Raw genomic sequence first — 26,717 nt, 5'->3', positions numbered from 1 at the left:
GGGTCAAGGGGCAATTTTTCATTAACTAGTTTTGAGTCCTGTTCTTAGCCATATCTCTTGTACTGGCACAGAGAAAGTTCCCATAAAGTAACAATAATATAAGTCAGTAGAGTCACCCACTTCTGTGAACATTGGCAAAATGTCTGCCTTACTGTTGCCACTTCTATTTTATGCATGACAGAGCCCATTACCCCCTCCCTGCAGTAGCATCCCCAGTAATCAAAGAGAGGAAATATATGAAATATGTACTGACTTTCAGTGTCCAGAGAGTGTTTTAGTAAAACTTCCTTCCTGGAATATTAGAGTCCATCCCCATTAGCAGCAATAATATAACTTTCAAACCTACAAAACCTGTTTATCAAAGCAGCACATGTTCAGCAAGGTAAGGCAGAAACGCAAAGGGTGGAATAAGTGGGAAAGTTGCCATTCTCATTGTCCTAATTACAGTATATAATATTTTGGCAGAGTGACAACTGAGTCGTTTTATTCCGGTACCCTCTAACAATCAACAGGATATTACTCCAAGTAGTGACATTAAGGCCCTGGTTCTGCAAGATGCTGAGCACTCTGGTTCCAATCCAGCAAAGCACATAAGTATGTGCTTAACTTTACACACGTGAGTAGTCTGAATTCCTTGGCATGGCTGAGAGGTAGGATGGTCCAGTGGTTAGGGAGCTAACCTGGGATTGGGACACAGGGATTCAGTTCCCCTGCTCCACCATAGATTTGAGTAAATTAGTTAGCCCCTCTGAGTTCTTCATTTGTAGAATGGGAATAGTAGTACTTCCCTACCTCACAGGGCAGTTGTGAAGATAAACATGGTAAGAGACTGTGAGACACTCAGATATTGTAAGTACAGTAAAAGCTTTTTAATCCAGCATGTTGGGGGAATGAGGGGTGTGGTAAGTCAAAAATTCCGGTTAACTAAGAGGAAGTTTGAGTGCAGGAGGGGGTGCAGGGCTGGGGGTTGGGGCACTGGCTCTGGGAGGAAGTTTGGATGCGGGAGGGGGCTCGGGGCAGGAGTGTTGGGGCATGGGAGGAGTTTTGGGGTGCCGGATCTGGGGGGTGCTCACCTCAGGTGGCTCCCAGCAAGTGGCAACCTGTCCCTGCTGTTCCTAGGCGGAGGCACAGCCAGGCAGCTCTATGTGCTGCTCCCACTCCTCCCCAAGCACTGGCTCTACAGCTCCCATTGGCTGCAGGGAACTGCAGGGGCGGTGCATGCGGGTGGAGGCAGTGCACAGAGCCACCTAACCTTGCCTCCGGACTTTCTATGAAGGTTAGAAATGCCGGTTTGTAGAGCTTTCCGGTTGGTACAGGGCCGGATAACACAGCTTTCATTGTACTTTAGATACTCATATTCCTAAAGTGAATCATGTCTTTAAGTGCTCTACAGGAGCAGATTGACCCCTTATGGAGCAACACATAACTATGTTCTAGTGCTGTCTACCTAACTCCCAAGCTAATTCATCTCACCACAAAGGTATAGTGGAAATGAACAATATAACTTAATAAAACTCAGATATTTGATTTGGATAAGCACCAGTAAGCTTTTCAAATCAGCTCCCCAAATTCAGATGATCTTATTATCTGAAATGTCCAAACCTCTTACGTCTGGAAAACTAACTTGCAAGAAGAGACTCTCACAATATTTTTGGTACTTCCTGCTTCCAGTCCAGCTGGAAATTTCATGAGAACAGCTTTTCTCATGGTATCTCAGCACTTCTATTTCTGGTCTTGACTTAAACCAGGAAGTATAAAAGCACATTAAAATTAATAGTAGTAATAAATTTTTTTTTTAAAAAAGTCAAACCTTAAAGTTTTTTGTTTGTTTTAAGTTTGAGGCAATGACATTTCAGGTGGGTTCTTGTTTTATCCAAACCAGTCTGACCCTACACCAAGTAGAAATTTAAACTATTAGAGGAACAAAACTGTGAAGAGGACCTGAACTCTGTGCAACGTGGTGTAATTGTTAGGATAGTAGCTGTCAAAAGCATATTTAAATGTAATCAACTTCTCCTTGCATTGATATACAGTCTGTTTATACAGCAGCTATGCCATTTAGTATCTCTCCATGTTTAGAAAGAGAATGCTACAATGTGCTGGGCATTTACAGAAAAGATATTTCATGTAGAAGCTCATTTTATAAGTACAGAAGTTAATTCCGCAGAAATGCATGTTAACTCCATAGGAAAGTATTCTTGTGTTTATTTTCTAGGTTCTCTGGAACCAGTAGACATAAAACACTCCATGTTGGAAATATACAGCATACAGCTCTGAGCAAAAGGGCCTACTTTCGTCATGGAAAAGATAAACAATGGCCTAACTGGAGGAAACATCTCTTCTGGATGGAGCCCATCTTGGAGCTGTCAGCTGCAGAAGTTACAAATGGCTTTGTTGCTTTGTAACATAAACAGCCTTTGAAAATGTTGGTGCTGAGCTGTTGATATTAAAATCACCTCATTAATTACCTTTGGAAGTAACAAAAGTTATTTAAGCTCCTATACTGGTTTCCTATAGAGGATGATAATAATAATAATACTTTAAAAAAAGTTATTTATTATGTAAGGCCTCAGTCAACCTTCATAGTAAGTAAAGTCGGAAAGCCGCAGGTATGTCATTAGAAAAAGTTTCTCAAAATGTGGAAACTGATCAGGTCAAGGCCAGGCGTACAATGTGTGGAATATAAAGGAAACTTAGTACTCTAATATGTAAAGGAGCGATGGGTGCCTTATACAGGAAGGTTGGCACTACGAGAAAGAAATGTTGGCATTTCTCTCTATTTATTTTTGTGTTTTATGGGTTTGGAGAACTGGGGCAGTAACAAGGATTAGGATGGAATCTTGCAGCCCAGAGAGAAGGAAAAAAAGGAAGAATCATTTTCCTGGAGGGTGCAAATCCATCCTCATGAGTTTGGTGATTTTTCTGAATTCTCACTAGAAGGGGAAATTGGGTGGGTGAATTCCCACTTTGGGAGGCTAGCCTGCTGACCCCGCCCCTTCTGCCTGTGGCCCTGCCCCCCATAACAGAAGGAGCCTGAGTGGCCCCCCTGTGACCAGAGGAGCCCCGCCGCGCCCAACCCAGCCTCCCTGGGCCAGCCCCACTAGCCCCAGGGCTGAGCAGAGTGCTGTGCCAGGTCGTGCCGGCCCCAGTGCGGGCCGAGCCGAGTTGCTTCTGCCCCCTCCCCCCTCCTGAGTGCCGGGCCGCGCCGCCGCGCCGGCCCCAGCGCCGGGCCAAGCTACTCCCTGCCCAAGTGCCGGGCCGAGCTGCTGTGTCCCCGCCCAAGTGCCGGGCACAGCCGGCGACTCCCCGCCCCCCGCGGCCAAGCTGGCGACCCCTGTGCCCAGCTGAGCCGCCTCACTTCCCCGCTCGACCCCCGCGCTTCCCGCTGAACTTGCAGCGTCCCTCCTCACTCCCCTGCCCCCGAAGAGAAGCGACATGGTGAGCAGCGGGGACCTGGGGGTGGGTGGAGGGCAGGCGGCAGCTGCAGCAGGCAGGGGGCGGGGAGACCTCGGGGAAGGGAAGGGGCCACCACGGCCCAGGTGTCCCTCGCCGCCGCCCATGGGGAAAATCAGTACTTAAGGAAAAGCAGTGCAAGGAACCTGCACCAGTGGAAGTAGGTGAGGCAGTTGCCAAGGCTGTGGAGAGGAGCCCAACCCACTGAGAGTCATAGAATTATAGGACTGGAAAAGATCTGGAGAAGTCATCCACTCCAGTTCCTTTTTACTCATGGCTGGACTAAGTATTATCTTGACCAGGGGTTCTCAAATTGGGGGTCGGGACCCCTTATGGGGTTGTGAGGTTATTACATGTCGGGGGGGGGGGTGTCCTGGTTCTCTTCAGGGGCAGGGGAGTGAGGAGGGAGCTATCAGCCTCCACCCAAACCCCAATTTGCCTCCAGCATTTACAATGGCATTAAATATATTAAAAAGTGTTTTTAATTTATAAGGGGGGGAGGTCGCACTCAGAGGCTTGCTATGTGAAAGGGGTCACCAGTACAAAAGTTTGAGAACTACTGATCTAGACTGTCCCTGACAGGTGTTTGTCCAACCTGCTCTTAATCTCTAATGATTGAGATTCCACAACGTCCCAAGGCAATTCAGTTCAGTGCTTAACCACCCTGACAGTAAGGAAGTTTTTCCCAGTATCCAACCTAAACCACCCTTGCTACAATTTAAGACCACTGCTTCTCATTCTATCTTCAGAGGTTAAGGAGAACAATTTTCCTCCCTCCTCCTTGTAACAACCTTTTATGTACTTGAAAACTGTTATTGTGTCCCCTCTCAGTCTTCTTTTCTCCAGACTTAAACAAACCCAGTTTTTTAAAATCTTCCCTCCTAGGTTATGTTTTCTAGACCTTTAATAATTCTTGTTGCTTTTTCTCTGTACTTTCTCCAATTTATCCACATCTTTCCTGAAATATGGTGCCCAGAACTGGACTCAGTACTCCAGTTGAGGCCTAATCAGCACAGAGTAGAGCAGAAAAATTACTTCTTGTGTCTTGCTTACAACTCTCCTGCTAATACATCCCAGAATCATGTTTGCTTTTTTTTGTAACAGTGTTACACTGTTCATTCATATTTAACTTGTGATCCATTAGGACCCCCAGATCCCTTTCTGCAGTCTTCCTTCCTCGGCAGTCATTTCCCATTTTGTATGTGTGTACTGCAACTGTTTGGGGAAGTCCATGATATAGGAGCTGATGCGTCAACTCATGGTGTTGGAGACCATCAGGTGGTCAAGGTACATCTACACAGAACACATCCCCAGACATTGGCAATACCAGGCGGGATGAGCTGGAGTGCCAATGAGATGATCAGTCAGGAAAGTAACTGAAATACTTTCCTCATGGATTGTATTTTCTAAATGGACACCTATCCTAAATTCTCAATTATTGAGGGACAGTCTTCACTCGTTGATATATTTTGCTTTCCACCACCAACTCCTTGTATAACTTTTTTAAGGAGTAATGTACCCGAATGCATGGATGCTAAATTTCTAAATTGGTCTGTGAGTATATAAATCTCCTCTCTGTATTTTCCACTTTATGCATCTGATGAAGTGAGCTGTAGCTCACGAAAGCTTATGCTCAAATAAATTAGTTAGTCTCTAAGGTGCCACAAGTACTCCTTTTCTGTTTGCGAATACAGACTAACACGACTGCTACTCTGAAATTTCTAAATTGTATTCTTAAATTCATTCACCTAAATTTGGGTTATTGCTGATTATGCACTACATGTATCTTATGACTTTAAAACCAAACTTGTGGATAATCTAAGCACTATACCCAGATGTACAGACACTCTTTTCCCAACCTATGTATTATATATATTTTTTAACATTAGCTTTAATAAAATTTTTAAATCTGAAAAAAATTAGCAAAGATATAGCAAAGAAACTCTGAAAAGATGGGGGTGTGAGAGAGTCTCGAAGACTAGAGACATAATTCATCATTGGCCTACACCTTATGTGGTCACTTATGTATCCAGCACAAACTGGGTATAACATGGCAATTTAGAATGGTAGCATTTTGCACCCACTTCACACTCACTCTGCTGCCATGGTACCTTTCCCAGTCTTTTACACTAGAGCAAAGAATCATGCTAAAGAGGTGGCTACCTAGGGGTGTGTTGTTTGTTGTGCAAAGAGGGAAGTTTTTAAGTGGAAGGAGGATGAAGTATTGCGTTATGAACAGAAACAACTGTTTGTGTTTGTCTTTTGAAGTGGTATTTGAATACATACACTCCTGGTAGACACTATGTTGCACAAGAATCTTATTTACAAGCTTTCTCTAAAGATAAAAATTATGTAGATTTGCAAAATGTCCACAAAAATTAGTGGAATTTAGTTGTAACTAAAGACTTCCTTAATCATTGAAGCCATATTGCATACTGCATTTCTTTATACTGCATTTCATACTGCATTTTTCACCATGTTAGGTGAAAAAAAAAACAGTTGATTCTGACTGCTGTCATGGGATTGGAAATGATCCACAGAAACACATGACACAACTCTTTAAATTGCTTCTTAGAGGTCAATCATCAAAACCAAAACTGCATGTTTAAGTTTTGGAGAGAAGGATGGGTGGTTCTAGGTGAAAAAGAAGAAATGCAAGGTCTATATTTTGGTCAGGTACTATTTGAAATGACTGTAGCCGAAGGAAAATGAAAATACACACACAATGTTTATCTTATTTTTTCCTGACTATTCTCCATGTCAACTATATTACTTCGTATGAAAAGATATGTGATTCTCCAAGTACACCCTGTTAAAGACAGTGGGCCAGAACTTCAGGTGGGCACACCTGAGAGGGAGGAACCCTAGGTAGCTTTCCCTTTGCCACTCTTCTGAGGCAGCCTCAGGGGAGTCAGGGCTGGTCCAACTTACACCAGCTGGATGCTTGCCCGGTGTCACTGGAAAGCGTGTTTCAACCACAAGTCTTCTTGCACCCATGACACTTCTGAACACAGAATAAGCCGGCCAGAAATGTATGGAGTAGAGCCAGCTGCATTGGCTTCATGCTACTCAGATATTAGCCTTTGCAAAGGAAATTCTCTGATTCCCTATTAGAACTAGGGCATTGTGCTGGGGTGCTCATCACACACTAGCCTGGAAAGGGTTAATGAGGATGAGACAGGGCAATTAAGCAGCCCACAGCTGAAGGGAATTAAGTGGCCTAAGTAACCCCCTGATTAATGAGCCTAGCTGAGAAGGAACAGGCAAAGCTAATATAAAGCCAGGCAGTTAGCAGCACTGGGGAAAGCTTGCAATTGCTCCTAGGGGATTAGAGAGGGAAAGCTGAGGGGAGAGTAGAAATCCTGGGGATCCAGGCCCTGAGGAACATTTACCCAGAAAAGTGGAGGAGCAGAAGTCTGAGAGAGGCAACATAGAAAATGGCAGCAAGGTGGCACATTGCAGATCTTGACCATGGATTAGAGAGTCTCTAAGCTAAGAGTGGTCCTGGGTTTCACTACTTGCCACTCGGGCAATGGATTTGAAGACTGCCTGGGATGGATTGTTCTGTGGAACTTTGATAGCCTGGAAGCAGTGAAAACACAAAGTGACCTGGCTGGAGGGACAAGCCATGAAGAGAAGTATCCTGAGTTGTAGAGGGAGGCTGCTGGGTGTGTGAATGAGTGACAGAAGGGAGCATTGGACCTGGAAGGAGCTAATTCCCAGAGCAGTCAGGAGGAGGCGCACTAGAGGTGAGTGTTCCCTGGAACAGGCCTGCTCTATCCCCTTTGCACTGCTAGAGCTAGCCCATGGATTCTACTTTATAGTGTAAAAGCTTCATGTAACTTTATGCCTCGGGTGCCTTTGACCTGCGCATAACTTCCATGGTCTGTTCACTTTGTGTGGTGAGTATTATGCACTTTGGAGCATAGTTGGCTTAATTCTGCTCTTTGCTCTGCCAATTCAAAGAGAGGCTTTCCTTACCATAGAGAAACAAGCTTTCCTGGGTTTGATTTTAAGTGGATTAACTGTATCTGTATAATGTTGTTTAATTAGAAATCCTACTTTCCCTCTGAATGTAATGTGGGCATATCTTACAAGACCAACAAAATGGGCTAATTTTTCAAATATTTCATGAGTTCATTGTGCCCTTTGATTCGAGCAGGTTGGTGCTACAGAATTATTCTTATGTAACTGAATAAAGAAGCAGGTTAATAACAAGTAACACTTAACATTTCATATAGAACTGCTTTAATGCCTTATTTTGGGTGGATGAGGGGAAAGGAATGGAGCTCAACTGCCAGGTTTTGCATTATGCCCTTGTCTCTAAATTAGAATTGCAGGAAAGGGAGGAGAAAAAGAGAGCATTAGAATACATGGGACTGTATCTGATCTCACTTAAAGTAGTGCAAAACCTGTTCTCCAATGACTTCAGTTGCTGTTCCAGATTTACAGCAGTTTGAGAGAGCAAATTCAGGCATTCTATTTTCAAACTAATCTGTTACCTGAGTCTTTGTATGTGGGATGGGAATGGACAAAAGAGGAGAAATATTTTTAGGATCTTTCTATGAAAAATTGTTTTTGTGGCATTGAAATTGCATCAGGAATATTATTGTAAATGAAGAGTAATAATTTGAGCTTTTCTGTAATGGTCTCAAAGGCTGTAAAAGCAGCAGAGCTTGCTTGTTGAGTGGATTCTTCCCCTCCACCCCCAGGTTTTCCAAGCTCCGTGTAGTATTGTATTTTTCCACCATTATTATTTTTATTATTACTTTGAGTCAAGGTAACCGCTGTAGAGTCTGGCTTCTTTAAACTTTATTACTAGCTTATTCTCATTATAATCTTTCTGAAATTGTAAACTGTTTGGGGTAGGGAGGATCTCCTTGTGTATGTACAGTGCCACCACCATAGGATCCTGATCCATAACTGGATAACTGTGTGGGGTTTTTTTTTGTTTTTAAATTCCCAAATTCTGGAGATTTAATCAGACAGATTGAAAGATGATTTACACTGAAATGTTTAGTTTAGTTTATCACATTTCTTAAACCTGAGAATATTCCAACAAGGGTCAGACTGCCATTAGTAAATCTGATGAGCTGGATTCCGTTTATGTTCTATCTTTTAAATTGATTTTTAAATTTCCAAACTTGAAAGAAAACAAACAACCTCTGCCCCGGCAATTGTTTCTCTTCTGAGGCAAGCAGTATCCAAACATTTTGCTATGATCTATAGTATATTTGAAAGGACACAAGGAGTCTCATCTTACGCGGGGGTTAGGTTCTAAAGTCAGTGCGTAAAGCGAAACTGGCATATTGTCAAAATTACCCTTGAAAATCCCTTAAATCACCCATAAAGTACAGTATACTGTGCATGGTTTTGTGTATACTGTAAAACCCTGTACAGTAATATGTACAATCTGTACAGTAATGTTCAGTATATAATAGAGTACATATGCAAAATATAATTTTACAGTACTGTATTTTTAATTACAGGGGGTCATCAGGGCTTGATGTCGATCCAGGAGACGGAGGTGACTGAGAGCTTGGGTGACAGAGAGCGAGTCGTAGACGAAGTGGTTGGCCCTGGTTCAGCTTGAGAAGTTGATTGAGTAGGCTCATCTACTGCTGGTTGTTTTTCCTTAAAAAAACATGGTGATCGGCAACTGTCGCTGTTGTCTCTTGAGCTGCTCAAACACTTCTTGATATGGTCTCAAATAGTCCGTAATACTATGTCTGATTTTTGAGGCTTTGTTCCACAGAGGGATCGTATTCAGTAATTAAATCATTCAGATGTTTTGCAGGTTGGAACACTTCAGCAAATTTATGACGATTCTAACTTGCTGGCTCTTCCTGGTCGTCGTCGTCATCGTCTTTGTCTTCTGTAGACGATTTTATCAGTTCCTCTAACTCTTTGTTAGTTAATGTTTCTCAATGGCTCTCAATTAATTTTTCAATTTCTTCCTCAAGGATGTCGATGAAGCCATCACCACCCACTTGCCTGGCCACCTGAACAATGCATTTCACTTCTTTGTCAATGGCCGGGAAGTCCTTAAAATCCACACATTCTTTCCATAGGTTTCGCCAACATGCATTGACTGTTTCAGGCTTGATTGCATCCATTGCCTGTTTAATATAAGTGATGCCAACACTCCATCACATTAAGATTGGGATTAGCATCCATAGCACTACGTATCTGTGAGAACATAAGCCTCGTGTATGTGGCCTTGAAACAGCGAATCATGCGTTGGTCAAGAGGATGGAGGTAGTACTGGGGGGGAGAGAGACTACTTCAACATCGTTATGTGCAAACCGGTATGCCTCAGGGTGGCCAGGAGCATTGTCTATGATCAGCAACACTTTAAAGTCAAGTCCTTTCTCTTTGAGGTACCGCTTGACCTCCGGAATGAAACACTTTTGGAACCAATCCAGAATTAATGCTGCCGTCACCCAAGCCTTTTTATTTGATTGCTGGAACACAGGCAGGAGATTTTTGTTCTTGCCTTTTAGGGCACAGGGATTTGCAGCCCTGTAGAGCAAGCCTGGCTTTATTAAATGCCCAGCCGCATTGCCACAAAACAACACAGTCACGCGGTCTTTAGCTGCTTTAAAGCCAGGGGCTTGTCTTTCTGATCTCGAAATGTAAGTGCGGTTGGGCATTTTTTTCCAGAAGAGCCCATTCTCGTCAGCATTAAAAACTTGTTCCGGAAGATAGCCCTTTTCTTCTATGATTTTTCTTTAATTGTTTGGGGTAGGCTTTTGCTGCCTCTTCATTGGCAGATGCAGCTTCACCAGTAGTCTGCACAACTTTGAGGTTGAAGCGGTTCCTAAAACTGTTAAGCCAACCTTGGCTGGCTTTGAATTCCTTCTCATCAGAAGGCTGTCCCTCTTCAGTGGGAGGTTTGAACAGTGCGTAGAGGCTAAGAGCCTTTTCTCGCAATGTGTTGCCGTTGATGGAAGACATGAACTGTAAACGTGTGTCCAGTCATTAGTGAAGACTGAAAAGGCATTAAACTTAAGTCTTATCACGCACCTGGCTCATCACCTTAGCAGTTATTAGAGCACTTGATGCCACATTTTGACGAATTTCTCTCTCTCGAATCTTGATGGCACGGATACTAGATTTGTTGTTGCTATATTTACGTGCCATGTTGGAGACTGACATACCATCTCTCAATAAGTCCATCACAGCTAGTTTCTCCTCCAGCGTTGAAACAGATTGCCAGACGAAGTAGCTGGCTTGAGTTTAGGGGCCATGTTGTACAAAAAATATGTCTTTAAACACTAGAATCACACTGAGTGCGGCGAGATGCTCACGCTATGAGAGGCACGCGGGAACTGAGACCGACTGAGGGAACAGCAGATTCATGTCTCCCATTTCATGCTCACTCACGCTCCATTGAGCGGGATCGCCCGCACTATTTATGGGGGGTTGGGTGTGTGTGTATATGTATTTTTTTCTCTTCTCTGAGCGCGTATAGTTGAATTCGTATAAGTTAAATGTGCATATGATGCGACTCACCTGTATGTACTCATCCAATTTCATGTGACTGAAAAAGCTTTGAAGCTCTCGACATCTAGAACTTTAAGTGCCAGATTCTCTCAAGTGTTCAGCACCTGCAATTGGGGGCAGAATTTCAAAAGCACATTGAGCACTGAGCTCTGTTGAAAATCTGCCTCCCGCTGGTCTCTAATCTACTTTTAGCATGTGTATAATTCTGAGGACACAGAATTCATAGAATCATAGAATATCAGGGTTGGAAGGGACCTCAGGAGGTCATCTAGTCCAACCCCCTGCTCAAAGCAGGACCAATCCCCAATTAAATCATCCCAGCCAGGGCTTTGTCAAGCCTGACCTTAAAAACTTCTAAGGAAGGAGATTCTACCACCTCCCTAGGTAATGCATTCCAGTGTTTCACCACCATACTCGTGAAAAAGTTTTTCCTAATATCCAATCTAAACCTCCCCCACTGCAACTTGAGACCATTACTCTTTGTCCTGTCCTCTTCTACCACTGAGAATAGTCTAGAACCATCCTCTCTGGAACCACCTCTCAGGTAGTTGAAAGCAGCTATCAAATCCCCCCTCATTCTTCTCTTCTGCAGACTAAACAATCCCAGTTCCCTCAGCCTCTCCTCATAAGTCATGTGTTCCAGACCCCTAATCATTTTTGTTGCCCTTCGCTGGACTCTTTCCAATTTATCCACATCCTTCTTGTAGTGTGGTGCCCAAAACTGGACACAGTACTCCAGATGAGGCCTCACCAATGTCGAATAGAGGGGGACGATCACATCCCTGGATCTGCTCGCTGTGCCCCTACTTATACATCCCAAAATGCCATTGGCCTTCTTGGCAACAAGGGCACACTGCTGACTCATATCCAGCTTCTCGTCCACTGTCACCCCTAGGTCCTTTTCCGCAGAACTGCTGCCTAGCCATTCGGTCCCTAGTCTGTAGCTGTGCATTGGGTTCTTCCGTCCTAAGTGCAGGACCCTGCACTTATCCTTATTGAACCTCATCAGATTTCTTTTGGCCCAATCCTCCAATTTGTCTAGGTCCCTCTGTATCCTATCCCTGCCCTCCAGCGTATCTACCACTCCTCCCAGTTTAGTATCATCCGCAAATTTGCTGAGAGTGCAATCCACACCATCTTCCAGATCATTTATGAAGATATTGAACAAAACCGACCCCTGGGGCACTCCATTTGACACCAGCTGCCAACTAGACATGGAGCCATTGATCACTACCCGTTGAGCTTCACAATCTAGCCAACTTTCTACCCACCTTATAGTGCATTCATCCAGCCCATACTTCTTTAACTTGCTGACAAGAATACTGTGGGAGACCGTGTCAAAAGCTTTGCTAAAGTCAAGAAACAATACATCCACTGCTTTCTCTTCATCCACAGAACCAGTAATCTCATCATAGAAGGCGATTAGATTAGTCAGGCATGACCTTCCCTTGGTGAATCCATGCTGACTGTTCCTGATCACTTTCCTCTCATGTAAGTGCTTCAGGATTGATTCTTTGAGGACCTGCTCCATGATTTTTCCGGGGACTGAGGACTTACATAATTTAAAGACTGAAATGGGAATCGACTTCTTGTTCCCTTACAGGTCTCCTTCAATGGTACCAAAAGAAGAAAGAAAGAAAGAACTCACAGTTGCTATTGAGTTCATGAGGCTGTATTCTGTCCTCCTAGCACATTCAACCACGGACATTGCTGCATGGCTTAAAAATACTGCCCATCGGTGTATGAATACATGTATTTTTGCAGTACTTAGTTTCATAATCCAGGTCTGTCATTAAAAGTAAAGGATAAAACTGTTTTGTTCTTTTGTGCTCCACAACAGTGTTACAATATACCTTATAATCCATATGATAGAGGAATTGTTCACTCATGGGACTGGAAGTAGGACTTTGAAAGTTTTTTCCACCAGTTCTTATTTGGTCCAGGTTAGTAGTGTCTGCAACTCATTAACACATGTCAGCTGTCCAGTGTGAAATGAGTCTGGTCTCAACCCAGTTCCTGGTGGTCACATCACAAAAAATACCACCTCTAGCTGGCACCCATTAGAAATCTCAGCAGAGACACTAAGGACTCACTCCTCCACATCAGGGATAAGATGAGTGTGGGTAGAGCTAAATGAATAACTTTTTTTTTTTCTTTTGCTTAAGTGTTCAAATGAAACAAAGGTATTCTGGTCAAATGAAATGTTTTGAAAACGTCAATTCAAAGAAACATCCTGTTCAGAAAATATGTATTTGAAATGGTTTGTTTAGAAAACATTGAAACGAAACATCAATGTTTCAAAAAAAATTCTGCTTTTTTTCTTTTTTGGCTGAAACTATTTGAATTCTACCTGAATTCATGAACAGTTTTGGTGTCTTGAAAAATGCATTTTTGGCAAATCTTTCTTTGCCAAAAAAGCTTCACCCATCTCTAGGAGGAGAAACTCTTATTGCAACTGACCATACTGTATATATAGTTCTGTTGACTAAGAGAGATCTTCCTCACTTGACAAGCAGAGGTGCTGAAACTAGGGATGCTAGGCATGCTTTGTCTTGAAGTGGTTTCCATTGTATACAAGCTTTACAGTTTTGTTCAATGGCTTTCAGTACCCCTACAATAAACAATTGTTGACAGGGCTTCAAAATGACACCTTCACAAAAAAATTAGTTTGTCAATTTTTAAAATTTTCAAAATACACATTCTGAAGGAATGTGCCTCTGATATTTCAGATCCTTGGCCCATCTTGTGCAGACTTTGTGCAGGCCTTTTACAAATGTTCTGAAGTTCTAAGATTCAATATGACAATAAGATTCAATATGATCAATATCTTAATCAAAATTTGTGCAAATTTAAAGGGAGAGAATATCAAGATCTTATAGTGAATGAACTGTACTTGCTACATATGTGTTCCATGAGATCGCTTTACCTTTCTCTATTGATTGATCATCTCATCTGTTACTTAGAGAGAGAGAAATAAAGCAAGAAAAACAATATTTACAGTCTCTGCAGATTACAAGTACAATTGATCAATACATCTTTACATCATCATTCTCTGATCTGGCATGTTAGCATTTTAGGGGCAAATTTTCAGCCAGCCTCAAACCAGTTTCCATTTTTCTAAACTCACATTTACACATTCAGTCTATCACTTGTGTTGCAAATCAGGAACAGGGTACTCAGCTGAGTGCTTTGCAAATGCACACACATGTTTGTGCATGGAAAGCTGATGCCCCCACTTCTCTATGCAGCATAAGTTGTGTATGCAAAAATAAAAGCCAGGGCTCAAAATCTTGCCCTTAATGATCTGAAGCCAAAAATAAAGTTCAGAGCTCACTTTTTTTTATCCATTGCCTCCTTCTTGCTGTTTGTTTGCTTTGACTTTCGTTTCTATGAAAAGGCTCCATGCATTTGTAACCAATTTCCCCAGCACTAGTGAAATATACATGCGGTAACATCCATTAATCCTATCTAGGGCCCTACTGAATTCACAGCTGTGAAAAATGAGTCATGGACCGTGAAATCTGGTTTTCCCCTGTGAAATCTGGCTATTGTATGGGGACTGCGGTATTGCCACCCTTCTGTGCTACCTTCAGAGCTGGGTGGCCAGAGAGCAGCAGCTGCTGGCCAGGTGCCCAGCTCTGAAGACCGCACCGCTGCCAGCAGCAGCATAGAAGGAAGGGTGGCATGGCATGGTACGCCACCTTCCTTCTGTGTTGCTGCTGGTGGTGGCACTGCCATCAGAACTGGGCAGCCAGAGAACGGCGGCTGCTGGCTGGGTGCCAGGTCTGAAGGCAGCGCCACTGCCAGCAGCAACAGAACAGGAAGGGGGGCAATACCATACAGGGCCATCCCTATCCATATGCAAAGGACCCAACTGCGTGCTGCCCCAGCCCCTGCTCCACGTCTTCCCCATGGCCCCTGCCCCTGCTCTGCCTCAACCCCACCCCCACTCCCCTGAGGACTGCAGCAGGGGTTGGGCCTGCACGCACTGGTGGCAGTAAGTAGAGCGACCCAGCCCCAGCCTGCTCTGTGCTGCCGGCTCCCAGCTGTGCCACTAGCGAGTGCTGGGGGGCAGTTCCCCCCTGCTCCCCAAGGCTGGGAGCCAGGGGAGCAGAGTGGAGTGGGCTGGGGCCAGGACCCTCCACTTCTTGCGCCCCCCCCAGTGAGTGTGGGGTTGGGCCTGTCCCCCAAGCTAGCCCTATACACACGCACCCCTGCAGTGGTCTGGGGCTGTGTAGGGCACCAACATGGCTAGGTACGGCCCTGATACCATACCATGCAGTTATACAGTATGAACACTTCTGCGAAATTTGCTATTTATACTGTGACCAACCTGCAAAAAATGTGTGATTTCTCTGCAACTTAAGTAGACCCCTAGTCATACATCTTTGATGTGATCCACACTACACACATTTGCCAGCATAGGTACACTGGATGCGGGAGGGGGGAAATCTACGTCCATTAACTTTGCTATGCCAGAAATAGCCGTAGTGTCCTGGCAGCATAACTGTGTACTCCTTTGCCCGTATAGCTTATGTCATTGAAGAAGGTGGTTTAACTATTCCAGCAAAAGAACTCCTTCTGTTGGACGAAGCTGTATCTCCACTAAGGGACTTTGCCAGCATAGCTATACTGGCATAGCTATACAGCATAGCTATGCCAGCAAAGTATCTGTAGTGTAGACAAGCCCTTGGCGATAGTTGAACATTTCAGTGCTTCTCTCAATAGTAGAACTGAGCAGGAAACAGGATTTGTAGGGAATTTCAGAACCCTGAAATTTGTTTATGCTGAATTGGAATGAAAATTTTATTTCCCATGAAATAAAAATTTCAAAAATATTGCATCTGTAGTTAGTCAAAATGCTGTGTTTAGACTTAAATTTTATAATGAAAAGTCATTTCAACAGGAAAAATTGAAATGTTTTGCTCCAGTAAGGTCACAATGGAATGTCTTGATTTTATTAAAATGCCTTGTTCTTAGAATGTTTTGATTTTTGACAAATTATTTTCTTACTGAAAAACAGTCCATTTGAAAATTTTGTGACCATCTCTTCTGTTAGGCTGGATCTACTCTTGAGATGTTTTATGAGCATATTGTGTTATAGTTATGACAGTAAAAGCCGTAGCATAATGCCATTATATGTGTACAAATGCTTCATACCTGTATAGCTTATTTTGCATTGCTAAATCAGAATAAACTATACTGGCATAAACTTTTTTTTTTTTTTTTTTTGAACCAGTGTAATTGCATCTATGCTAGGGGTGTTTTGCCACTTTAAATAGGCTAGGCTAGCTAAAGCAACAGAAATTTTGTGTAGCCAAGGGCTTATAAGAAGAATTTGGGTTGGGAGTTAGAATTACTATGGGGAAACTCCAACTTCTAATTGCCACTCTGTGGAATTACTGAAGATATCTTATGAATCAGAATTGTCTATACTAAGTGACAAAACTGGTAAAAGAAGGCACTTAGAAGAACGAGACTTATTGAGATTTAGGTTTCTAAATCACTCAGGCACTTTGAACTTTTACCCTAGGCCTAGAGTAATGTTTAAATAGCCTTGTTTAGCCTGGCCAATAACACGGCTAATCTCTACCCATGTCACTTTTTTGATATAGCCTCACTTTTTTCTTTTTCTAACTTATCTATATTTGTGCAAGAGTCTTCCCCTCCTTCTATCAGGTTACTGTATTGTACTTTGATTCCCCATATTATGTAGCGCTAATCTATTTATGGGATTTGCTTTGGTTTGATATCAAGCCACCTCTTAATATGGTTGGAAGATGCAGAAAGGCCAACAAATTCTCCTTTCCTAATAGCCATGAAAATGCTGTTTAAGTAACAAAAGATATAGAAAGATGAAACCTGATTGGCTAGCATGGTTTAGCCAATGTCCTTATGTGCCACGTCAGGGTAGGCTTCAGAAGCACAGGGCTTTGTAATTCGGTGCTTATTGTACACTCGGAACTTGGAAACTTTCAAACCTTTTCAGCTCTTACCAGTTTGGTTACTTAATTTAGACTATTCTGATTCTTAAGATAGTGTCTTCAGGAATTTCACGCAGTGACAATTAAAGCTTGGGAGTTTCCACACACTAATTCTGATCCCCAGCAAGCCAGTCCTGATTACAAGATAAGCCACACCTGGGCTGAATTGCTGATCCCAGAATAAAAACAGAGAAGGAGTAAAAAGGGGAATTTTAGGAGACTGCAGATAGGTCTGTAGATACTGCAGGGAGCAAAAAGGTGTTTGCAGGGTCCTGAGTCAGCAGGGGGAAAAGCTGAAGAAGCAGAGTGAATGGAAGAAAGCTCTCCAGGCAGGGGTGCCTGGGAGAGACTGTAAGTGTGAGCTGGGATGAAGTGTTTTGGATTAATTAGGAGAAAGACACAGAATTGAATTTAGGGTCTGGAAGGGTAGTATGTACCAGAGGACTAAATAAACTGGACAACTTGTGGGGAATGTTTGAACCACCTTTGAACTGTGAGTTCTTTAAAGGGCTCTAAAGAAGACTGGGGGGACAAAACAGAGGTAGTTACCTCTGGTCATGAGGATACTCCTTAAGCAGCCACCCAGCTACTGCCTATCTGATTAAACTTCCATCAAGAATTCTGCTATTTCCCAACTGTGACAGTGATTTCTGTGCCTTGGATAGGTGTCTGCTAGGAAGAGGACTGAGGGTATTTCTACACTGGCAGAATTACAGCGCTGCTCAGAGAGTGCTGAAGGGAAACTGCTGTTGTGTGTTCACACTGTCAGCTGCCTGCACAATAAGTGTGTTCATACTTGCAGCGGTATTCCGAGTGGTGCACTCAGCTATCCCACAGAGCATCTCTTCCTCTTCTTCTGCTAAGAGTTGTGGGAAGGCGGAGAGGGTCACAGGCCCTCCTGGATCCTCTCCCAATGCCTTGTGATGCATTGCTTCACATCCCAGAAATCCCTGTGCTTCCGTCCACATTAGGCCCCATCTTTCAACTGTTTGGGTACTGTGTGTCCTGCCTCTTCGGTCTGCAGGAATGGATCCCGCACTGTTGACCAATATGCTGCTCACTCTCTCTAACACGTCACGAATGGCAGTGGAGTTATTACTTTAAACTACAAAGGCAAGAGCCACTCAAAATTGATCTTGCCACGCATAGTAACTATGACACGAGACTGCTTGTGGCATTCATGAAGGTGCTGACCACAGTGGAATGCAGCTTTCAGGCTCAGGAAACAAGCACTGAGTAGTGGGATCACATCATCATGCACATCTGGGATGACAAGCAGTGGCTGCAGAACTTTTGGATGAGGAAAGCCACATTCATGGAACTGTGTGATGAGCTTGCCCCAGCCCTGCGGCGCAAGGACATGAGAATGAGAGCTGCCCTGCCATTGGAGAAGCGCATGGTGATTGCACTGTGGAAGCTGGCTACTCCAGACTGCTACTGATCAGTTGCTAACCAGTTTGGAGAGGGAAAGTCGACCTTTGGACTTGTATTGATGGAAGTGTGCAGGGCCATTATTCGCATCCTGCTCCAAAAGACCATGACTCTGGGCAACGTGTGTGACATTGTGGATGGCTTTGCACAAATGGGCTTCCCTAACTGTAGAGGGGAAATAGATGGCACGCATATTCCAATTCTGGCACCAGATCACCTAGCCACCCAGTACATTATTCAGAAAGGGTATTTCTCTATGGTTCTCCAGGCGCTTGTGGATCACTGTGGGCATTTCACAGACCTTAACGCAGGCTAGTCGGAAAGGTGCATGATGCATGCATCTCTTGGAACACTGGCCTATTCAAGAAGCTACATGGGGCACCTTGACAGCAGCAAGGAGAGGTTCAACAACAGGCTGAGCTAGTGCAGAATGACTGTTGTGTGCTTTTGGCCATTTAAAGGCCCACTGGCGCTGCCTATATGGGATGCTGGACTTGGCCGATGACAATATTCCTATGCTTACAGCTGCGTGCTGTACGCTCCATAATATTTGTGACGGGAAGGGTGAAAGTTTCACTCAAGGTTGGACTGCTGAGGCTGAGCGCCTGGAGGCTGAATTTGAACAGCCAGAGACCAGGGCTGTTAGAGGGGCCCAGCGCAGGGCCATAAGGATCAGGGATGCCTTGAGGCAGCAATTAGAAGCTGAAAGCTACTAATACTTGTTGTTATGCTCGGGAGTGCAGTGCTTGTAATGCTAGAAAGTGATAGTGATTGGTGCAGGAGATGCACTGTGAAGGTTTAAGAAAATTGCCTGTTGAATAAAGATTGCTTTCGAACAAAAAACTTTTTTTTTTTTTAATTAAACAACCGGAGGAGAGAGACAAACAAAAACACATCTGCACTGTGGGGGATGCGGGAAGGGAGGGTCCTAGGAGGAGGTGGGGTCCTGGGACAGTTATAGATTTGTGTATGTCCAGGTATCCTATGCAACCTTGTCCTTTGGAGTACTGGGAGTCTGCAGTGCTGGACTGTGCTGGGGGAGGAGTGGAATGCAGCGGGTACAGACTGGAGTCAGGAGGTTAATAAGAGTGTGTGGGGGGGGGGGGGAAGAGGGCATGGGAAAGAGTTTTGTGACAGCAGCTGCAGGGGAGGGTGGGCGCGAAGCTGCTTGGTTTGCAGGGTTAGTAGCTCCAGGAGAATGTCTGCTTGGTGCTCCATAACATTTAAAGAGCCGCTCTGTGGCTTCATTCTGGTGTGCCTCGTTCCCCTTTTGGTCCTTCTTCTCTCTGTCCTGCCACTCCAATTCTTGTTTTTCGGCCGCAGGGTGCATCATGACATCGCTCAGAAAGTCCTCTTTAGTTCTTCGTGGCAGATTTCTAAATCTGTTCAGCCGGCGATAACAAAAAAGGGAGGCTGGGCTCCCAAGGTCCTCTCTGTGAATCCAAAATGCAACATTTTACAGAAGCATTGTTTGTTTGAAACACACAGACCTCTGATTCAGTGGTTGAAACGCAGCCACTATTCACATACCTGTCACTAACTGGCTGACCCCAGGCAAGCACACATGAGCCACAAGACCCCCAAAATGATGAGTAACCGCAGGGGCAGGGTAAATCACTCTTCCCAGACCCTGCTGTACACTGGGCACATGGCACTTGAGGAGAGCCAGCAGTGTAGGGAGGGAGGCCTTATAATCATTACTGTCCCCATATTTTCCACATGCTGTGTTCACTGTGGAAAATATCTCGCTGCTGAGGGTGAGCAGGGAATCAAGGGAAGGTCTTCTCCAAGACTGTAGCTTCTGCCAAGGCCCTTATGCAGCTCACTGGTGTTCAGCAATGGTCTCTTCCCTTAGGGTGACCAGATGTCCCAATTTTATAGAGACAGTCCCTATTTTTGGATCTTTTTCTTATAAAGGCTCCTATTACACCCCTCCCCACCACACACGCACCCATCCCGATTTTTCACATTTTGCTGTCTTGTCACCCTGTCTTCCTTCCCCACTGACGGCAGAGTGGCATGGGAAAGTTACCTTTAATGGGGCAAGAAACAAAGTGGCTCCGACTAAGAACCTGTGGCAGCTCATTGCCCGATATCTCCATGAGTTTTGTGGAGATGTGAGGCAGATTCCTGTGAAGTGAGGGAGTCAGTCAACATGCTGTTCCACCACTCAGACTAGGCATGTGGTGGTACGCGCATCATACAGCCACAAGCCTGCTTTATGCAACCCTTCTGCCCCCAACAACTCGCTTCAGCAATTCCCACTTACTAGGGACCTCCTCTCCTGTTTGTGCTTTGCCAAGCTCTGACAGCTGTGACTGGCTGGCCTCCTCCAGGGTAGAGAATAGCTGCATGCAACTCTGACCTCCGAGTCATCCTCTGCATCTGGGTGACCCTCTACCTCCACATCCTCGTCCAAGATTTCCTCCTCCTGGCTTGGTCCACTCTTGACTGGCATGCGAGCCACCGAAGTATCCACAAAAAGAAAAGGCATACTTGGGGCACCTTAGGTACTCCTTTTCTTTTTGCAGATACAGACTAACATGGCGGCTACTCTGAAACCGAAGTATCCACAGTGGACGTGGGGTCGCCGCCGAGTATCGCATCCAGATCTTTGTAGAATGGGCAGCTTGTGGGCACAGCACCATAGAATCATAGAATATCAGGGTTGGAAGGGACCCCAGAAGGTCATCTAGTCCAACCCCCTGCTCGAAGCAGGACCAATTCCCAGTTAAATCATCCCAGCCAGGGCTTTGTCAAGCCTGACCTTAAAAACCTCTAAGGAAGGAGATTCTACCACCTCCCTAGGTAACGCATTCCAGTGTTTCACCACCCTCTTAGTGAAAAAGTTTTTCCTAATATCCAATCTAAACCTCCCCCACTGCAACTTGAGACCATTTACTCCTCGTTCTGTCATCTGCTACCATTGAGAACAGTCTAGAGCCATCCTCTTTGGAACCCCCTTTCAGGTAGCTGAAAGCAGCTATCAAATCCCCCCTCATTCTTCTCTTCTGCAGGCTAAACAATCCCAGCTCCCTCAGCCTCTCCTCATAAGTCATGTGTTCCAGACCCCTAATCATTTTTGTTGCCCTTCGCTGGACTCTCTCCAATTTATCCACATCCTTCTTGTAGTGTGGGGCCCAAAACTGGACACAGTACTCCAGATGAGGCCTCACCAATGTCGAATAGAGGGGAACGATCACGTCCCTCGATCTGCTTGCTATGCCCCTACTTATACATCCCAAAATGCCATTGGCCTTCTTGGCAACAAGGGCACACTGCTGACTCATATCCAGCTTCTCGTCCACTGTCAGCCCTAGGTCCTTTTCTGCAGAACTGCTGCCTAGCCATTCGGTCCCTAGTCTGTAGCTGTGCATTGGGTTCTTCCGTCCTAAGTGCAGGACCCTGCACTTATCCTTATTGAACCTCATCAGATTTCTTTTGGCCCAATCCTCCAATTTGTCTAGGTCCTTCTGTATCCTATCCTTCCCCTCCAGCGTATCTACCACTCCTCCCAGTTTAGTATCATCCGCAAATTTGCTGAGAGTGCAATCCACACCATCCTCCAGATCATTTATGAAGATATTGAACAAAACCGGCCCCAGGACCGACCCTTGGGGCACTCCACTTGATACCGGCTGCCAACTAGACATGGAGCCATTGATCACTACCCGTTGAGCCCGACAAGCTAGCCTGCTTTCTACCCACCTTATAGTTCATTCATCCAGCCCATACTTCCTTAACTTGCTGGCAAGAATACTGTGGGAGACCGTGTCAAAAGCTTTGCTAAAGTCAAGAAACAATACATCCACATCCTTCATCCACAGAACTAGTAATCTCATCATAAAAGGCGATTAGATTAGTCAGGCATGACCTTCCCTTGGTGAATCCATGCTGGCTGTTCCTGATCACTTTCCTCTCATGCAAGTGCTTCAGGATTGATTCTTTGAGGACCTGCTCCATGATTTTTCCAGGGACTGAGGTGAGGCTGACTGGCCTGTAGTTCCCAGGATCCTCCTTCTTCCCTTTTTTAAAGATTGGCACTACATTAGCCTTTTTCCAGTCATCCGGGACTTCCCCGGTTCGCCACGAGTTTTCAAAGATAATGGCCAATGGCTCTGCAATCACAGCCGCCAATTCCTTCAGCACTCTCGGATGCAACTCGTCCGGCCCCATGGACTTGTGCACGTCCAGCTTTTCTAAATAGTCCCTAACCGCCTCTATCTCCACAGAGGGCTGGTCACCTCCTCCCCATGCTGTGCTGCCCAGTGCAGTAGTCTGGGAGCTGACCTTGTTCGTGAAGACAGAGGCAAAAAAAGCATTGAGTACATTAGCTTTTTCCACATCCTCTGTCACTAGGTTGCCTCCCTCATTCAGTAAGGGGCCCACACTTTCCTTGGCTTTCTTCTTGTTGCCAACATACCTGAAGAAACCCTTCTTGTTACTCTTGACATCTCTGGCTAGCTGCAGCTCCAGGTGCGATTTGGCCCTCCTGATATCATTCCTACATGCCTGAGCAATATTTTTATACTCTTCCCTGGTCATATGTCCAACCTTCCACTTCTTGTAAGCTTCTTTTTTATGTTTAAGATCCGCTAGGATTTCACCATTAAGCCAAGCTGGTCGCCTGCCATATTTACTATTCTTTCGACTCATCGGGATGGTTTGTCCCTGTAACCTCAACAGGGATTCCTTGAAATACAGCCAGCTCTCCTGGACTCCTTTCCCCTTCAAGTTAGTCCCCCAGGGGATCCTGGCCATCCGTTCCCTGAAGGAGTCGAAGTCTGCTTTCCTGAAGTCCAGGGTCCGTATCCTGCTGCTTACCTTTCTTCCCTGCGTCAGGATCCTGAACTCAACCAACTCATGGTCACTGCCTCCCAGATTCCCATCCACTTTTGCTTCTCCCACTAATTCTACCCGGTTTGTGAGCAGCAGGTCAAGAAAAGCGCCCCCCCTAGTTGGCTCCTCTAGCACTTGCGCCAGGAAATTGTCCCCTAAGCTTTCCAAAAACTTCCTGGATTGTCTATGCACCGCTGTATTGCTCTCTCAGCAGATATCAGGAAAATTAAAGTCAGAGTGGTGGTTTGCCTCCTGTGCCTTGGGATATGCGTTCCGCAGCTCCTTCACTTTGACCCTGCACTGCAGTGTGTCCCAGTCATGGCCCCTTTCCGTCATGCATCGTGAAACTGTCTGTAGGTATCCTAATTCCTAGGCTGGAGCGCAGCTGGGACTGGACAGCCTCCTCTCCCCAAATGCTGATGAGGTCCAGCAGCTCGGCATTGCTCCAAGCGGGGGATCGCCTGTTGCGTGGAGCAGGCATGGTCAGCTGAAAAGATGTGCTGAGACCACTGCATGCGTCACCAAGCAAACAGGAAGGGGACTTTCAAACTTCCCAAGGAATTTAAGGGGTGGGGCTCCCAGTTGGTTACTTGAGGGCAGGGCAGTAGAGTTCAAACCAATGACTAGAGGTGAGAACAGCCATGGACACCTCCCAGAGGCCAATCACAGTGCTGTGATCGATGAGGGTGTCTACACTGGCACCATGGGCACTGTACCCCCGGCGCAGAAAGCTGTACGCCCCTCATTGGGGTAGGTTTTTTTTTAATAGCGCTGCAAGTGCGCAGTTTCTGCACACTAAGTGGCTTGGCAGTGTGTAAACATTGGGAGTTGCAATGCAGAAAGCTGCCTTACTGTGCAGAAACTTGCCAGTGTAGATAAGGCCTGAGACGCACCAACACGCTTTACATAGGTCGACAAATATCCATCAGAATCTGGTATGTATTGTCTACACTGAGACAGAGATTGGGGAAAAACAGCTGGAAATTGAAGTTTATTAAAATCCTCAGGTAGATATTATGAGCACATGTAGGACAAGATTAGTGCAGACAGAAAGTGTAATGCAGGTCTGGACAACAGTGGTGGGGAGCGGGGAAAGAGCACCCATGAAACCAGTTTCTTCATACCCAGGCCAAAAGCTACTGGGTGCAATCCGATACTTAATCATTCAAACCTCTCCCATCCAAAATCACTCGCAGTGATTATGAACACAGACTTGGTGTGTTTTCCTTCAGATGTTTATCCTTCTCATGAGAGAGAAGGAAGTTTCTTAAAGATTATGTTGACATTAAAATTGACCAAGCATTTCAACATATATTTAATTCCTTCAGTGCAGCGTTTGTGGGTGTGTTGTAAATTCATGCTATGATTACTATTTGTGCAGCTTGGAGGAGGAAGTCTAGCTTCTCAGGAAGGGTGAGAATGAAGTCCTACGAGGTATAGGTCAAAGTCCATTGAATAGCTTTATTTTTGTGAGAAAAATGTTGGTGTAAATATTCATCTAGCTTTAGAGACTTGAAAAAGGAGCATAGCATCAAATGGAGTAACCCAAATGTTTTGGATCGAGGGATGTTCAGAAGTCTGTGATGATTAGGTATACCCCCTAGTGATACCTAATAAAAGGCTAAAACAAACAGGGATCTTGTCTGTATATTTAGTACTTACTGGCTTCCTCTACTACAGTGTATATAGGATACCATACAATGGGCAAAATTCTGCAGGAGCATAAAGGATGGCACGAGTTAAACGCCATCTATAAGCCAATCAGAAATGATTTTAAGTAGCACAAAAGCGAATCTGCAATGCTTTGGAATCCTGTAGTGGTGCAGAATGTATTTTTTGTATTGAGGCCTCCAGGCAATGCCACAGTCAGATCTTAATAAACTCAAATAATGTTTTTGTGGTTTCAGTGCTTAATGTGTCTGGTCGAAAGGGGTCGCAACCCAGAGAATACAGTCTTGACAACTGTAGCCCAGTGGCTGAGAGGCCACAGTTCAGCCCTTCCTGGGGGGAAAATTCCCTGTGATTGGCTGCTTACCTCACTTTTCTGCCTCCTGAGAAGGGCAGCCAATCAGAGCTGCTGCAGCAACAAGCAGGCAGCATGCTCTACCGCATACCCTCAAGAGTTGACTGATCCCATTCTCACAGGAGAGAGGGCAAAGGAGGGAGTAGAAAGAGTCCAGCAGCTCAGGGCAGTTCTGCGCTCTCCTCCCCCATCCCTTCCTGTGAATAACAGGATGGCTTATCTGCTACCCTACAACATCCAGTCTGGGAAGAGGGATAGAGGAGCCCACTGTAGCCCCCCAGACCTGGGAAAGGGGTAGACAGCCCTTGGAGCTGTAGGAGGAACAGAATTGTTGTGATAGGGGACAGGACTGATATGGGGGCAGAACTTGTGAGGGGTGTGGGGATAGAATTGATGGGGGTCTGGAAGAGGCAGAATTGATAGGGGGTGGGAGGACAGGTAGGTGTGATGTCACTTTCATTTCTGTAGGAAATAAGTCCCCTTCCCTCCCTCCCCCCCAGCTTTGGACTACTTTAAGCATGAGGTGAAGCATGCCTGAACAAAAAAGACCAGTGGTAGAATCTTTGAGAGGAGGCCTTTTCTATCTATGGTGGATAGAAAAACATTCCATAATTGTCAGACTAGTTAGCTTGTGCATTTTGGGATCCTAGAAGGTTATGTGGATAAGCCACGATGCAAAACTATCCAGAAGTTTAGAGGCTGCTTGCACAGATATTTGACAATATAAGACCACTGGGGGAGACTGACCATTTTACCTCACAATACACTTTTTTCAAATGATACTATGTTGTAGAAGGGGAACAGAGTATGGACTATAGATGCCTTTTGTTTTTGTTTGTTGAACCTGAGATTTGTCTCTTTCCCTCATATCTTCAATGCCTCTGATTCTTAAAGTGGTTTCAAAAGGTGAAAACCAACCAACCTCAGTGCATTATAGAGGCCCCAGAGTGGAAAAAAGTTCTGCCTCTTCTGTGTTTTTTTTTGTCTTGTGCATCATGTAGCATTAGGAATGCCCAAAAATTTGACGTTTTCAGTTTTTAAGTTTGGAAATTTTGCTTGCTCTTGAAAGAAACATCAAGGTTTTGCTTCTGGCAAATCTCAGGTCTGAGACTGGGACTTACATTTACTTCGTTATAGCTGGCAAAACTAAGCTGCAGAAGCCAACTACCTGTATTTGTTTTCCAGAATCCAGAGGAAGCTGGGGCTCTTATTCAGCTAAGGAAGTTGCAGACCTCAAATGTAGCTTCAGAACTAGCATTTGAGGATTCAATATCGCTGATCCTCAATGACTGCGGAGGATTCAGACTTACATGCCTGAATATTCTCTTAAACGTCTAACTTCTGCAACCCAAGTCTGAGACCAGAGTGATTCTGTTTTGATGGTTTGTCTGAACATTTTCTACATTTGACTTCTGTGGTGGTTATACCAAGTTTACCTTACCTTGACATATTGCACCTGTTCTGTACAGTAACCACAACCT

At 44.8% G+C, this 26,717-nt stretch overlaps 3 long non-coding RNA genes across 4 annotated transcripts in view; all 3 read left to right on the top strand.

The window, feature by feature from the left end:
- The window catches only part of LOC311522977, a 73,735-nt gene extending 71,268 nt beyond the window's left edge, over positions 1-2,467 (top strand). For both annotated transcript variants that reach the window (XR_014712226.1, XR_014712227.1), the window contains 2 exons: positions 466-616; positions 2,216-2,467. This is a non-coding gene — a long non-coding RNA (uncharacterized lncRNA). The remainder of the gene's footprint in view (positions 1-465; positions 617-2,215) is intronic.
- A 432-nt stretch (positions 2,468-2,899) lies between these two features.
- LOC311521744 overlaps positions 2,900-26,717 on the top strand; it is a 95,965-nt gene continuing 72,147 nt past the window's right edge. The window contains exon 1 of the long non-coding RNA XR_014711959.1: positions 2,900-3,438. This is a non-coding gene — a long non-coding RNA (uncharacterized lncRNA). The remainder of the gene's footprint in view (positions 3,439-26,717) is intronic.
- LOC311521743 lies at positions 5,948-19,193 on the top strand. Its single transcript, XR_014711958.1, has 3 exons — positions 5,948-7,202; positions 8,943-9,058; positions 17,609-19,193. It is a non-coding gene; the product is annotated as an uncharacterized lncRNA (long non-coding RNA).

This window comes from Lepidochelys olivacea (assembly GCF_965140295.1).
Source record: "Lepidochelys olivacea isolate rLepOli2 genome assembly, chromosome: 6".
In the NCBI taxonomy this organism is placed as follows: domain Eukaryota; kingdom Metazoa; phylum Chordata; order Testudines; family Cheloniidae; genus Lepidochelys; species Lepidochelys olivacea.
Note: the sequence above shows the minus strand (reverse complement) of the source record. Positions and strands in the feature narration are given on the sequence as shown.